The sequence below is a fragment of the Spea bombifrons genome, chromosome 2 (genome assembly GCF_027358695.1).
Source record: "Spea bombifrons isolate aSpeBom1 chromosome 2, aSpeBom1.2.pri, whole genome shotgun sequence".
In the NCBI taxonomy this organism is placed as follows: Eukaryota; Metazoa; Chordata; class Amphibia; order Anura; family Pelobatidae; genus Spea; species Spea bombifrons.
This window is the reverse complement of record NC_071088.1, coordinates 60,989,051-61,004,643: the sequence shown is the minus strand read 5'-3', so window position 1 is coordinate 61,004,643 and position 15,593 is coordinate 60,989,051.

Genomic DNA, 15,593 nt, shown 5'->3' with positions numbered 1-15,593 from the left:
ACCCCCTATATGCCACTCTGTCCCATGATATGCATTTTATAAGGCATTTATGGAGGCAGAGTGGCATATATGGGGTTCAAAGGCATATCACGGGGCAGAGTGGCATATTGGAGGGTATAAGGCATATCAGGGAGGCAAAGCGGCATATAGGGGGGTATAAGGCATTTCTTGGGAGCAGAGTGGCAAGCCTGGGGGCAGATCTGCATAACTGGGGGGCAGTTTGGCAAATAAAAGGAAATAAAAACCAAAAATGTCTCAATCACAGCTTTTATTAAATATGAAAAAATTGTTTACATGAATTAATAAAGAAATAAAAGTTTCTTAGAATAATATCGTAAAGAATAATGTGATCACTGTTTTGTTCCACTGAATAAAATTGAACTTTTTCATCTAAAAATTTTTGCAGTAGCAAATGTTTTGATTCCATTATGTCTAATGTATTTAATTTATTAGGGCCTTTTAACACTTTTGCTTTCTGGCATTTTAATACAAATGTGATAAAAAGAATGTTTTATAGTTATTTGGATGACAAATAGTGTGACTCGGGTATGTATAAGGGGTGCATGTGGGTATAAGAGCTCAACTATAAACTATATGGGGCTGGCCTCCAAATGTTTCCAGGGCTGCTTTTCACTCCCAGTCCGGCCCTGATTGTGTGTGAGCATGTATGTGCAACTGTGTGTGTGAGCATGGATGTGCAACTGTGTGTGTGTGGGAGCATGGATGTGTAGGTGTTTCTGTGTGAGTATAGATGTGTAAGTGGGGAGAGATGGAGTGTGTGTTATGTGTATGTGTATGAGTATGAATGTCTGTAATTTCTGTGTTTACATATGTGTGCCAGAGTGTATGCTGGAAGGGGGCAAGATGCAAAGAAGGCACAAACAAGTGGTTGGGGGCAATGATCGCACCAGGGTCCTAAGGTTCCTAGTTACGCCCCTGGTGAAAAGTATTACATGTAATACAAAGACTTACGTCTGATGTTGACCCTTTGAATGCCATGATGCTGAGCAATTTGTTTTTCACAAATGAGTAAAGAACTGTATGAAGCTGCTACTTTATTAATAGGCGAAGGAAAGCTTCAGTTTACTTTGTAGATGGCCACAAATCTATATTTCCTTAAATGTCTCAGATTAACATCAGGATAAGACTTGTTTACTTAAAACTAAAATATTTATTCATCTTTCCTATGATAGCAAAACTGATTTGCCTTGCACTTAGGCGTAGTTGTCATGCATTTACCGCTCATGCTAGGGGATCCTCCTCTTCTGAGAAGTAGGGTGTCACGGACTGGGTCCAAACAGATGACTGAAAGGACCCAGCGCGCCCAAAGATTGTATGCAGGAGTCACAGTGCAGTAGTGGATTTGGACAGGGCCTAGTTGCAGGGCGACCACACTCACCCAGGTGTTGAGCACCTAAGGTTGTGCAGCCAAACACCAGCGACCTGATATAGCAGCAGATGAAGTCCAGAATGAAGTGAAGTGATATCCTGCAGGCACCCTGGAGCAGGCATGAAACATTTCACTAGAATCACGGGCAGGATGCTGCAGGCAGGGAGTATGGAAGCCAAGCAAAGGATATAGCAGAAACATAACAAGCAAGGGACAGGGAGACCAGGCACGAAACATAACCAGACAAGATATACATGTTACAGGGCACTACAGTGAACCAGACAAGGAATAAACATTACTAGACAAGATATACATGATACAGGGCACAACAAAGGACAGGGAACAAGGCAAGGAACACATGGGAAGGAGTGAGGAGCCGGAATCCTCGGACGCTTCTCCTTTAAGCAAGGATAGGCCATATTGACTAGGACATGGGGAGAGGAGAGAGGAACCAGAATCCTTAGATGATACAAGGAAGAAGGGCAAAGGTACATAAGAGACAGACAAACATGAATACAGGAACTAGCCTAGAACTATGTGATAACAATTGGAGATTCCGTCACATCTTATGGCCATAGTGTGCTTGGCCCACCACTACGCCAAAGTACTCCAATGACGGTGGGTCCTAACGCTAATCCCTGCTGACAGTGGTACGAAACAAACCAAACATGTAATCCAAACACATAGCACTGAGACATACCTCATAAAGGAAACAGAGCTGAAGCAAAGAGCTGAAGCAGAAGCAAGGAATGGAAGATCAGAACAGAGCAAAAGGAAATCCAGGAATGGATCGAAGCAAAACAGGGAAACTGAAGCGAGAGCGAGATATGCAGCTCCGCAGCCTGGGCAGAACGTGACATAGGGCAGGCCGAAGCGGCAAACTAAAATTGCACCAACTCTCTCGACACACTTCTCCCCACGTTTAGCGCGGCCGTTTGCATCAGCACTTCTTCCACATCCACCTGTACCTGTTGCAGAACTCCAGCGATGTCAAGACACACCAAAATATGGTTTTGGTAGCAGTATAAACTGTTTTGTGTGCCCACTATGTAGGAGGTGAGAGTAGGTTCTCACCCTATTGATAGTGTGCCTTGACGTGGCGGGTGAGCTTAATTTTGCTTTGGCCAATTAATTTAACCAAAGCCTCTCATTTATATTATGTTTATATATTTGTTGCCAACTTTATTAGGGTGAGAAGCACAGTTTTTGTGTTTTGTATACATTGTACAGCCAATACATTGTATTTGCAGCATGCTCACACCTGTTTAGTAGGCCTCATATTATACATTTGTATTATTTGAGCCTGAGACTAGCTTAGCGCACCAAGATTTTTTCTTTTCACTGTTTGCAGAACTCCAGGTTGACAGAACTGCTGCCATACCAGAACCGTAGTCTTATATCATTCCTTTATAATCTCATGTGAACTATTATTCGCCTTGAAACCCAGAACATAGGACACAGATTCTGTGAATGTTTGTACAGCTATTTCCTGCTATCAGGAGCACCTATGTCTTGGGCACATCATCATTTGTAAACTAAGAATCCAGTTCTGGATCCATGGGTTTCCTTCACAATAAACAGCCATTGCACTGCTTTACATGGTCAAGTCCGCGTCGGTCTGTCTGACATGCTTAAGGACGAATTGGCTCGGGTAGCCGTCCCTAACTCTCTGGATGATATCCCTGGTAACCCCAGTAGACTTATGCAATTAGGTGAAGCTTGTGGAGCTTTGACTGAAGACAAAAAGGCCACAAGAAGACAGATGGACCTCTGTTCATACTGTGGGCGTTCTGGTCACCAAGCCCAACTTTGTCCTCAGCTAGAGGTAAGTCTGTCCCCTTACAATGTCCTCTTCTCCTTGGTGGCTTGACTCATCATCCCTCATCCTGTCAGGGGTACAGGGTGGCAACAAAGAGACCAACCAGAACTCTATTTAAGCTTCCCAGACAAACTTCCAGGAGCTGACAGGCTATTGGTTTTAGGGTAACGGAAAATGCTCCATGCGTCTGACCACTGTGGAACTAAATCCCGGTCGGAGCTTGGCCAGCAGGTCACTAACAATTTAACCAGGTCTTGCTCGGACCCCAAACAACATATCATGTTGATTTTTGTACTGTGGACAGAGGAGGTCCTATCCAACGACGCCCTGGTTAAGTGGGTGCTCCACAAGGAAGCCTGGGAATCCACTTTTTCATGACTGGGAAAACATCCAAAAGCCCTGGAACTCTGCATGTTGGAGGTCAGGCATAACCTAGTGAAGTATAAATGGACTGAATCAGGGGGTCCCAGTGACCAGTCAAGGTGTTATATGGACAGGTATAGGGAGGACCCTGAGCTATACAGGGACACCTTGTTTGTGGATAAGCTTCTTTGGGAAGACCATAAAACAACATGTGTCTGACTGCTGTGGAACTAAATCCCAGTCGGAGCTTGGCTAGCGGGCCACTAACACTTTATGTTCTCCAGACTATTTTTCAACTGGGGGTCCCAGAGTCAAGCGTCAGAGACATAATCCTGTTTAGAAAACCTTTTAACCTCTTAATGACAAGACTGCTTTTTTCGTAGTACACTTTGGGACAAAGGGTCTTTTAACATTTATCAGTGTTGCTGTTTAGCTGTAATCTTTCTCATCTTGTGCACCCACACACATTATATATTGTTTTTCATTCTTTAGATACTATTATTTTTATCATAGCATCTCTGTTACTATAAAAATTTTTAAAATATGGTGACTTCTTGTTAAAAATAAAAAATATTTTTCCTGAAATCTGGTAATTCTTCCCTGTGTGCTATTTCGGGTATTTCAAATGCTGGTATTGTAACCCTTTCCATGCACTAATTCTACCATCAGTCTTTGTCAAACTTTATGTTAGTAATATTTTTGGTGTTTTTTTCACACACATGGTACTTCAGTTGTGAGTTTACCGCTCTTGGCATATGTCACTGTCAAACAACACCCCAATATGAGTTCAGGAACATTTCCTGAGTACAGCAAAGAAAAAAACATGCATTGGTTTGTTGGGTTATTTGGAAGGTAAAAGGCCACTTTTGTGAGGTGTGCATTTTTTGGCATTTGAACATCTGGTCAGCCTGTGCCCATGTCCCATATTTGGGACACCTTTGAAGCCAGCCAACTCTATTTACCCAATCAAATCATGAAATTTTTAAAACTAGGCACCCCATGGGCATTTATAATGCCAATATTTTCACTCTTTCCATGCGACAAGTTTTGTGAAGATATAGCGCTAATTGTAGGATTTGCTCATAAAAAACTCTTTTGTGTATATATATAATCTAAAAGTAGTGAAGCCAGCACGCACGGTCTTCAATAATGCTTTATTTTATTTACAAGATGCCCAGATGTCAACGTTTCAGTCCACCTCCATTGACATCTTGCAAATAAAAATGAAGCATTATTGAAGACCGTGAGTGCTGGCTTCACTACTTTTAGATTATTGTTACTTTGCTATCAGCCGAGCACCGGGCACCATGTTTTTTGAACTAGGAATCTAGTACTTGTCACCTTATTTATGCTCAGGTAGAAGTGCAGGGCTATTTGTTATTTTATATATATATATATATATATATATATATATATATATATATATATATATATATGGGGGGGATTATTTTTACACGTTATCATTGAAAAGAATTATTTAAAAACATTGTGAGTGAGCTGGGCTCCATTGACCTGCATGGTTAAATGCAGTACCTGGATAGGCCCTCTGTGAACTCTGACATTTGATAGTTGGCGGCGCCGCCATCTTGTGACTGGCGGCAATGCTATTGCAATCACAAGGCGATTGGGGCATGGGGTTGTGTAACTGACATGCCTCGATTTCGAGGCATGTTAGCAACACCGATTATGCTTAGGAAGCAATTGCTGATTGGGGAGGGCTTTCCTCCCATGATCCACGGCCAGCGTTGCAGGTATTTAACAGCAGCCTGTACATGTAAGGGCTTTATCAACAACACATTGCATCGTGACCACGTACAGGTTTTGACGTGAACGGGTTAATATATTAATGTGAGTTGGTGTGTGAACCTTGTTGAGAACTCATTGTGTGTGTTAAACCAACTATGTATGTTATCTGATTTAGCTGTGTATATAAGGCTGTGTGTTTCTTTAATACAGTGTTCCTGTTTCAACTCAACCTTAGTCTTGCCTGATGCTTGGGGTGGAGAGCTGGACAGTACAAGCGATGTAAACACTACACTACGGCTAGCTACCGCGCCATTGCAGTTCCTGTGTAGCGGGATCCCTTTCTCTTTTCAGGTGAAGCAGGAACCCAGCGGTGTCACATCAATTTACATCACGTCACATGACCCTGCTCCATTCCTGCTTCCCCTGGGCGGTACAAGAGAAGTTGCTCGCACAGAGTGCTAGCAACACAGAGGGAAGCAGAGGCTCCTGCGGAAGTCTGTGAGCAGCACAGAGAGGTCTGCAGTTCAGGTAAGGGGGTGGGGGAGGTTGTCTGAACAAGTAGGCATGATTAAAGGAATGAATGAGTATTTGAGAATGAGTGAATCCATATCTATGAATGAGTATATGAATGGGTAAATTAATGTTTGTGAATGAGTGAATTAAGGAACATGTGTGTGATATCATGGATGTGTAAGTGGGGGGCAAGCATGGCACAGAGAGGCTGTTTGAGGCTAGGATGCCACATGGAGGCTGTTTGAGGCTAGGATGCTATAGGCAGGCTGGTTGGGAGCAAAGACAGCAAATCCTTACAAAGTGGGTGTTATGCAGGTCCTGAGGATGCAATCTGGATGCAAGGGCTGACACGATACTAAGGGAGGTGGGGCAATATGCAAGGGTGTGGGGGCATTAAGTGACAAGGGGGTGCTGGATAGTGGCATCACATCAATCAATACAAAGGGGGGGGGTCTGGGTGGTGGGATAAATATACAATGTGGGGCTAGCTGAAGGCAAAACATTGGCCATGTTTTCCAGGACACATATAACTATTACATATTGCTGACCAGTGCAGATAAAATGCTGCCCTGTAGTATTGGGGGATAGACTCATAGAAAGGAACCAATTAGTTAGATATACATCCCCATATTGCAGGGCAGCATTTTATCTGGGCTGGTGGCATCAATACATAAGGGGGCATTTGGGGCCAATACTAAAGGGAAGTACAGGCTGGGGGCATAAATACACAGAGTGCTGGCTGGGTGCGATACACAAGGGGACAAAAACACAAAAGGTAGGTCAATGACAAAGCAGTGTGTGGAAAATACTTTTTTTTTTATTGTTGTTTCTTAGCCCGTCCGGATGTGAGTGTCAGTGTGGCAGAGCCTGTCCTGGTGTGTATGTTTGGGTGTGGCAGAGCCTGGCCTGGTGTGTGTTTGGGAGTTGGTTTGGCAGAGCCCTTCCTGGTGTGTGTGGGTTTGGGTGTCGGTGTGACCTAGCCTGTCCTGGTATGGGTGTTTGGGTGCTCGTGTGGAAGACCTGTCCTGATTTGTCTGTTTGGTCATCTGTTTCCTGGCACTTTACTTACTGTAGAAATAAATTTAATTTTTGCTTATCCAGAGATAAAACACCCTCTTCAATTTGTATTCACTTCAGAGGACAAAACATTCTAGGCCCAGAGATCAGTGAGAGGAAAAGTAAATGTTTTTTTGTGTTATTGACTCTATTCCAATCTGCATATTTTATTAAAAAGGTATTTTTGGCCAATGCCCAATGTCTTGTGGCCAATGTCTTGTTCATTATATAATTATGGGAGTTATGCTCTAAAGTACATCATAACTCCCATCACTATATACTATGCCAAAATAAAGAAGCAGAGGCTCAGCACTCAAATGATAAGGTGAGTTTATTTCACGCAGGCAACGTTTCGACCATTTCATTACGGAGTGCTGCATTCCAACCTTTCTTTCTGTATATACTATGCCAGACATTACATGAATATGAGTATGAGTATATGAATGAGTGAATGAATGTTTGTGAATGAGAGGTGTGAGATAGCATGGATGTGTAAATGGCATAGGGAAGCTGTAATCACACTCATATCATGCCCAGGTTCCAGCATGTACTGGCTGCCAGGGCATGATAGCAGTGTGATTGCTGTTAGCAATCATATTCATATGTATACTATATACTAAGCCAGACACTGAAGTGTTTATGCTGCATTATTGTCAATGTCTGGCTCAATGTATAGTGATAGGGATTACGCTGTACCACCACCAATGTGCGCCTCAGTATATAGTGATAGGTGTTGTGCTGTACCCCCGTCAATTTCTGCCTCAGGATATAATGTTATGCTGTCATGCGTGGTTGCACATAACCTTATGGGAAAGACAAATTGAGAGTTACTTTTTTTTGTATATGTCTGGGGCTATATAATAAACATGTAACCAGATATTTTAGACAATACACCTCTAACTATTAAGCTCACTAACACCTTTTGTTCTCCTCTTAATACTTCCTTCTTCTCTGTGCCTTTCAAATATAACTTTCACTCTCTCAATGACTCTTTGCTTCCTTTCAAATCTCCTTTTTGGTATTTTATCCTCTTCCTGCTCTGTCTTACAAATGTTATCAATTCTTCCCTGTAAAACTCTTGATAAACCACAATGAGGCGCTCACACTCCACAAAGTAATTCTTCCACAGCCAACGCTCTAAGCTCTCAACAACTCCTGGGGCGAACTCAGATGATTACAGGTGCAAACTTTCCAATACAGAGACCCTCATTCCTTTTGTCTGATTTACTTGGAAATGTCCTTGTTTTTAAAAGAAAAGAAAATTGTTTCCATTAAAATAACAAATGGATCAGAAATACAGTGCAGCCATTGTTAATGTTGTAAATAACTATTGTGGCTGAAAACGGCTGATTTTTAATGGAATATCTTCATAGGAGTACAGAAGCCCTTTATCAGCAACCATCACCCCTGTGCTCCAATGGCACGTCATATTAGCTAAGCCTAGGTTAAGTTTAAAAGGGTAATTGATCATTAGAAAACTCTTTTGCAATTATGTTGTAAAAGAAAAAGTTGTTTTTCATGAAATAAGGAATTGAATTTGCCCCTACAAACTGCAATTATACATGGTAAGTGGTTTGCAAGATATAAATTCTAAGGAAAGACTAAGGGATCTTAGTATGTATAGCTTGGAAGAAAGCAGAGAGGCAAGCTCATTTAACAAAGTACAAAAAGTAAGCTTGTTGAAAGGAACAATGTAAGAACACTAGAGGGTCAGAGGCTAAGCGGTAATGTAAAGAAGTTCTACTTTAACGATAGAGTAGCAGATAGATGGAATAGTCTCCCAGCAGAAGTGGTGGAGGCTAAAACAATGAGGAACATGCACTAAATAGAAAAAAAGCTATCCTCACTATGGAACAAGGTCAATGGCTAATAGGGGTTTGAATCCCTTACATTAGGAAAAACGGTCAGACTAGATGGGCCAAATGGTTTTTTTTATCTACCATCAAATTCTATGTTTCCATATCAAAACTATCTGAACATGTCCCTTTACTTTAAAGAGGTAACCTTATATGCTCCAAATCTGCCTGAGGTGACCGTGTGCTGAAAGCCACAGAAAATTGTCTCCTATATGGTGTAAACCCATACTTAGACGCTGCCTTTCACATTCCTATAAATGTCTCCTCTTAAGCAAACTGTTGCTTGCAGGTTACTGTTTAGATCCTTATGGAAGTGTGAATCATTGTTTAATGTGTCAGCTAATTAGTGCAGTTTCTCTCTCTCCCCTCCCTACTTTCTTTTTCTCCCATGCCTCTCCCCACCCTCTGTCCTTCTGTTTCAGTCTCCCTCTTACTTTCACCCTTTATCTCTCTATTGCGCTTTCTCCCTCCCCACTTTTCTCAGCTATCGCTAATTACTCTGCCCACGGAAAACAGGATCATCTGGCACAAACCGCGCGAAAAATACTTTCCGAGAAAAGGCGTCAGGAAGACAAGGGAGGAGGCTTTTAACCCTGATGACTGCTGCAGATACTCATTATTACTGTGTATTTTCAATATAGGTTTGTGCAGTCTTTTTTCAGCATATAGACAGGCTGTATCATAAGAAGTGGCATGTCATCAGTGTATAAATACCCAAAATAATGGGTAAAGGGCTACCTTTTTTCATTCAGTTCAAATCTACTCAGTATCATTATACAATGCAGCATGCTGACTTATCTCTCCACGTACATCACTTTACCATCAGGTCATTATTTAACTATACAGTATCCTTTAATATAAATCAATAGGGACTCTACAAGCAGGTGCTGAGCACCATTAAACAGAGCAACATCCTCGCTATCCGTGTAGTCACACTCATCATTATTATACAAGTCACAGGCTAGCCAGGTATGGTGTGTTATGAATAGCTCAAGAGTTACTTACTGGTTACACCTGGTTTAGACTTATGTCAAACACTCTTGTCAATCCTCATTGGCAACACAAACTGTACAAAATACAGTTGAGGCCAGAAAGACTTTCATGCGTTGGGTACATTTTGGTCATATCTGTAATGGTTTATGCTTTGAGGACAAAAGGTGTGTGTGTTTGAATATGGCAAGTGTGCATGTTCTATGCAGAGAGAGTAACATCTGCATGTGAAGCATTAAGTAAAACTATAGTCCTTGGTACTACATCTATTTTAAAAGCAGTAGTACATAGGGTATGCTGCCACACACACACACAAAGCCGACAATTTGGATACCAGAATCTAAACTAGCAAGTTACAGGAGGAATGTGCACCACAAAGTGACAGATCAAACAAAAATGACTCCCTAAAAACAGATTGTCTTTATTGTTTATGGGTATAGACACCCAAGTGCTATATAGGTTCCCAGGCTTACAGAGGTAGTATCCTCCATACATGGCTCTAAAACGGAAAACGTCACTTACAGTTTGTGACACGACCTAAACTAAAGTAGTTTAATTTGGTCCAGAGCAGAAAGGGATAATATGCTGGTTACTAATATGGGTTCTCTTTAACCACTTTGAACCACATTGCTCTTTATACGTAAGACATCGTTCATTAAATATAAAAAGAAATGCATATGAATCGTGATATGCATGTGTATTGAATATACCTAGCTTAGATCATGTTAAAATGGGAAACTAGACGTCTGTAGGCTCCATCTTACCTAGCAGGTAGCTCTGCAGTCTGTTCTGTGTATCCTGGCACTGGTCCAAAGCTGTTTAGTTTCAAGATACAACATGGCAGAAATTTCCAGTCTGCAGAACCTCTGTAGTAGAATACAGCATTAAACATTCATTATTGTGTAAATAACACAATTATTTAGCATGACGTGCTGGCATTGGCTTATAAATACTTATCAATACAGTTGGTGTTGTATTTTAAAACATAGAATTAATTAACATTATATTGGGAATAGCACCCATCATAAGGACACAGATACTTTACATTAACATATATCATGGGAACCCTTTAATGTACTATAACAACTCCACTTTGCAACAGGAGACCTTTGTGATGACATCACTCTGTATCACTTGGTTTTCCTGTTAGACATTCAACCCCTTAAATATATTACAGGTAAGTTAAAAAGTCAACTGTCGATAAATGAAATATGAATCCCAGGTGATACCAGCACAATCTTTCATTGTAGAAAATATTGTAGTGAACTTGATGGTTTTTTTTGTGAGCAGAGCCAGGAATAGGTTTTTGGAGAAGAATTAAAATCTAGAAAATCTTGTAAAGGTGGAGAGCGAGATGGAAAAACTTGATCAGAACCTTATGCTACTACCTAGGGATACTGCGCCTGCATCTTCAGATTTCCAGTGCTCTTTTTTGACCCAATATAATATTAGGGCCAAAAAAAATAAAGATTTTGTGTTAGAATTGGGGTACTTTGAGAGCTGATCTAATTCTAGGCCATGAGTTACCTTTAAACCCTACAATCACTTTAAGGAAAGCTCCGAACGTGAAAATACTGTTGCTCTTAGTTAACCTAGAGTTATCAATGAACACAGGACCCCTCAGTTGGATTCCAAACCATTGGGTTTTTATGAATGTGCTAGTTGTAAAGCCTAGAAATATATTCTGAACAACCAAAAGGCCTTTTGTTCTTTGGCTAAAGGTCAATCTTTTTCTTTAAAACCTTTTATAAATCATAACACTTCACATGTGATGTAGCCTATTCACATGTAAAACAAAATCCCCAACTGGTGTCACCATCAGGGGAACCATCCAGTCCCAACAAAGTGTAAAAAAAGGTCCAAATTATATATATACAAGTTTATTTTTTTATAAACAAGTCCTAAAAATGATATACCAGAAGCTATAAATTCAGACCCGAGGTAAAAGGTGTGTTGAAAAATACAGAAAGAAATACTACTGCAAACTTTGACTAGTGGTAAAATGTGTGCATGAAAAGCATTAAAATACCAGCATTTTAAATACCCTGGGTGACTATTTTTCAAACATTTAGAGTTTGATGGGGGTAAATTGAACTGACCATTTTCAAAGATGGCCCAAATCTGACAAGAGGCAGAATTTTCAACATGTCAACATTTCACTGAAAATTGAATTGCGCATGTCACAAATGTGTCCTTTTACCCCCAAATAACCTGACAAACCCATGCATGGGTGGTATCACTGTACATGGGAGATGTTGCTGAACACATATTGGGAGGTTGACAGTGACATATACCAGAAGCGTTGTGAAAACAAAATATAATAAAATGAGGCATTTCTAAACAATTATTTGAATCTATTTAGCAGGTTTTTTTTGAGTAAGAGCTATATTGATATATTTTAAAGTAATTTTATAGGCTCAAAATAATGGTATCTAAAGATACTAGCTTGTCCTGAAAATAAAAAACAAACAATATATAAACATGTGTGGGTTCACTAAATGAGAGAGAAGAAAATTACAGCTAAACATGAAATGTTAAAACAGCTATTGTCACAAAGGATACAAAAAACCCGCTCTGTCCTTAAGGGGTTAAATTCTTGGGTACTGATGTGAGTCCATCATATTGGAAAAGAGGGGTAGGACTCATAGGCTTCTACAAAGAGAAGCCTATTGGATCTACAAGTTGAGCACTTTACACCGCTTTGGTTTAAATAAGGGCTTTGATTTACAAGCTTTTCTATAAACTCTGTAATCGCTAATAATTTATTTAAATAACTAAACTATAAAAAATAATTATATTTTATTCTATAATTTAATTTTATTATATTGTATTCTTTAATATAATTCTATACTTTATGATACTAATGATTATATATTACACACACACTCCCTGGACACTTTATTAGGTTCACCTTGCTAGTACTGGGTTGGACTCCCTTTAGCCATCAGAACTGCCTTCGTTCTTCATGGCATACTTTCTACAAGGTGCTGGAAACATTGCTCCAAGATTTTGGCCCATATGGACATGATCGCATCACGCAGTTGCTGCAGATTTGTCAGCTGCACATCCATGATGCGAATCTCCCATTCTACCACATCCCAAAGGTGCTCTATTGGATTGAGATCTGGTGACTGTGGAGTCCATTGTAGTACAGTGAGCTCACTGTCATGTTCAAGAAACCAGTTTGAGATGATGTGAGCTTTGTGACATGGTGCATTATCCTGCTGGAAGTAGATGGGTACACTGTGGTCATAAAGGGATGGACATGGTCATCAACAATACTGTCACGTTTAAACAATGCTCAATTGTTACTAAGGGGCCCCAAGTGTGCCAAGAAAATGTCCCCCACATCATTACACCACCACCAGCAGCCTGAACTGTTGATACAAGGCAGGATGGATCCATGCTTTCATGTTGTTTACTCCAAATTCTGACCCAGTCAACCGAATTTCACAGCTGGAATCGAGACTCATCAGACCAGGCAATGTTCTTCCAGTCTTCCATTGTCCAATGTTGGCGAGCCTGTGTGAATTGTAGCCTCAGTTTCATGTTCTTAGCTGTCTGGAATGGCACCCGGTGTGGACTTCTGCTGGTGTAGCCCATCTGCTTCAAGGTTCAGAGATGGTATTCTCTTACTGTTGCCTTTGACATCATCATCATCATGATTGGTGCTTCCACTGCATACTCTGCCGCTTGCTTTCGGGCTCGTAGTTTCATCACCTTCTTCACGATAACAGGCCATGTGTCGGGAACAAATGTCTAAGTGCTTGCACTTATGATCCTCTGTCAGCTGCTTAGGCACCCACTTTACTGAACTTACATGAACTGTCATGAATCAGGGCATAGGCAGATCCAACACTCACATTCAGCTTTACTAGAACCTCTACACATGCAAAGATGAATTTGTGCTCCCGGCACACCTTCTGCCCACAAAATGTGTATGACAGAGCATGGGCGTAGGAACCGGGGGGGGACAGGGGGGACAGATCCCCCCCCAGTAACTCATGCAGGGGGGACTGATAGTGAAGAAATCCCCCCCAGGGCCGTAGGAACCCCCCCAATAGAAACGCCGCAAATGCGGCCCGCGAGACCTCGAGGTACGGCCCGCGTAAGATTGGCAGCCAGGGCAACCGATCTTACGGGGTCTGCACCTAGAGCCCTGCTACAACAAGAGCCCTGCTACTTACCTGTGGGAGGGTCTTCTGTACTGCACAGAGGAAACGGAACCCAGCAGAGTTCACGTGACATCACATCACATCCTGCTTCCAGAAAACGCAGAGGGAGGCCGCGCCCCCTGCTGAAGTCTGTGAGCGGCATCAAGGAGCTGCAGTGCAAGTAAGGGGGTGGGGAGGGTGTTTGAATGAGTATGTGTGATTGAGGGAATGAATCTGAATGAATGAGTATATGAATGAATGAGTGTTTGTGTGATAGCATGGATGTGTAAGTGCTGGAACCTAGGCATGATGGGACTGTGATTGCTGTTAGCAATCACACTCCTATCATGCCAAGGTAGCCAGTACATGCTGAAACCTAGCTAGCTGCCCCCCTTGTGTATTGATGCTGCCAGCAGTTTGGGGTCTGCACATCACTTACAGCCACCCTGTACCAACATGTACTGGCTCACTTGGCATGATAGGAGTGTGATTGCTTACAGTAATCACAGTCCCATCATGCCTAGGTTCCAGCATTTACTGGCTGGATGTGTAAGTGCTGGAACCTAAGCATGATGGGACTGTGATTGCTGTTAGTAATCACACTCCTATCATGCCAAGTCAGCCAGTACATGCTGAAACCTAGCTAGCTGCCCCCCTTGTGTATTGATGCTGCCAGCAATATGGGGTCTGCACATCACTTACAGCCACCCTGTACCAGCATGTACTGGCTGCCTGGGTATGATAGGAGTGTGATTGCTGTTAGCAATCACACTCCTATCATGCCAAGTCATATTGCTATTTTTTTTGTCCAATTGTGGTGTGTTACCTACTTTTATTAAAAATGTGAGTTTTTTTATTATTTTTAAAGGTGGGGGGTCATTTTCAGTTTTGGCTAAGTGAACCGTGAATGTTTTGGTCCAGAATTTTCATTTTGGTCCATCCCTAGAATAAATAGAACTATTTTTCTTTATTTTAATCTGCATATTTTATTAAAGGTTTAATAAATAAAATTTAATAAAGTGGCCCACTGCAGAAAAAACTTGGACACCCCTGGGGTAGACAGTGAGAAGGGGGGGGTAGGGAGAGGGTAGCTGGTGAGAAGGGGGGTAGGGAGAGTGTAGCTGGTGAGAAGGGAGGGTAGGGAGAGTGTAGCTAGTGTGAAGGGGGCGATAGGGAGAGGGTAGCTAGTGTGAAGGGGGCGATAGGGAGAGGGTAGCTAGTGTGAGAAGGGAGGGTAGGGAGGGGGTAGATAGTGTGAGAAGGGAGGGTAGGGAGGGGGTAGATAGTAAGAAAGTGTGAGAGGGGGAGAGGGGGTAGATAGTGTAAGAGATAGGGAGAAAGTGGGGATCTGATGGGGGAAAATGCTGCCCCCCCCAGATTTTTAGGGGTTCCTATGCCCATGTGACAGAGGGCTGTTCCTCTGGTGCAATTTGTACGTTTTGAAGCAATCTTCACCCTAGGGTGAAAACTCCTATATTAACCTGCAAGGACAGCCGGGTTTCCAGACAGAAATAGGATGTCTTTTTTTGATCATGAATATATTATATATTTTATGGTTTGAATATTTTTAATAGTTATTCATATATCAGATTGTGTCCAGCATCTGGGTTATTGTTATTATTATTTTCTAGTTACTTGTCGCGAAAGGGTGTATATCACCTATCAACTGTAAGCTCCTTTGAGCTGGGTCCTCCTCACCTGTTGTC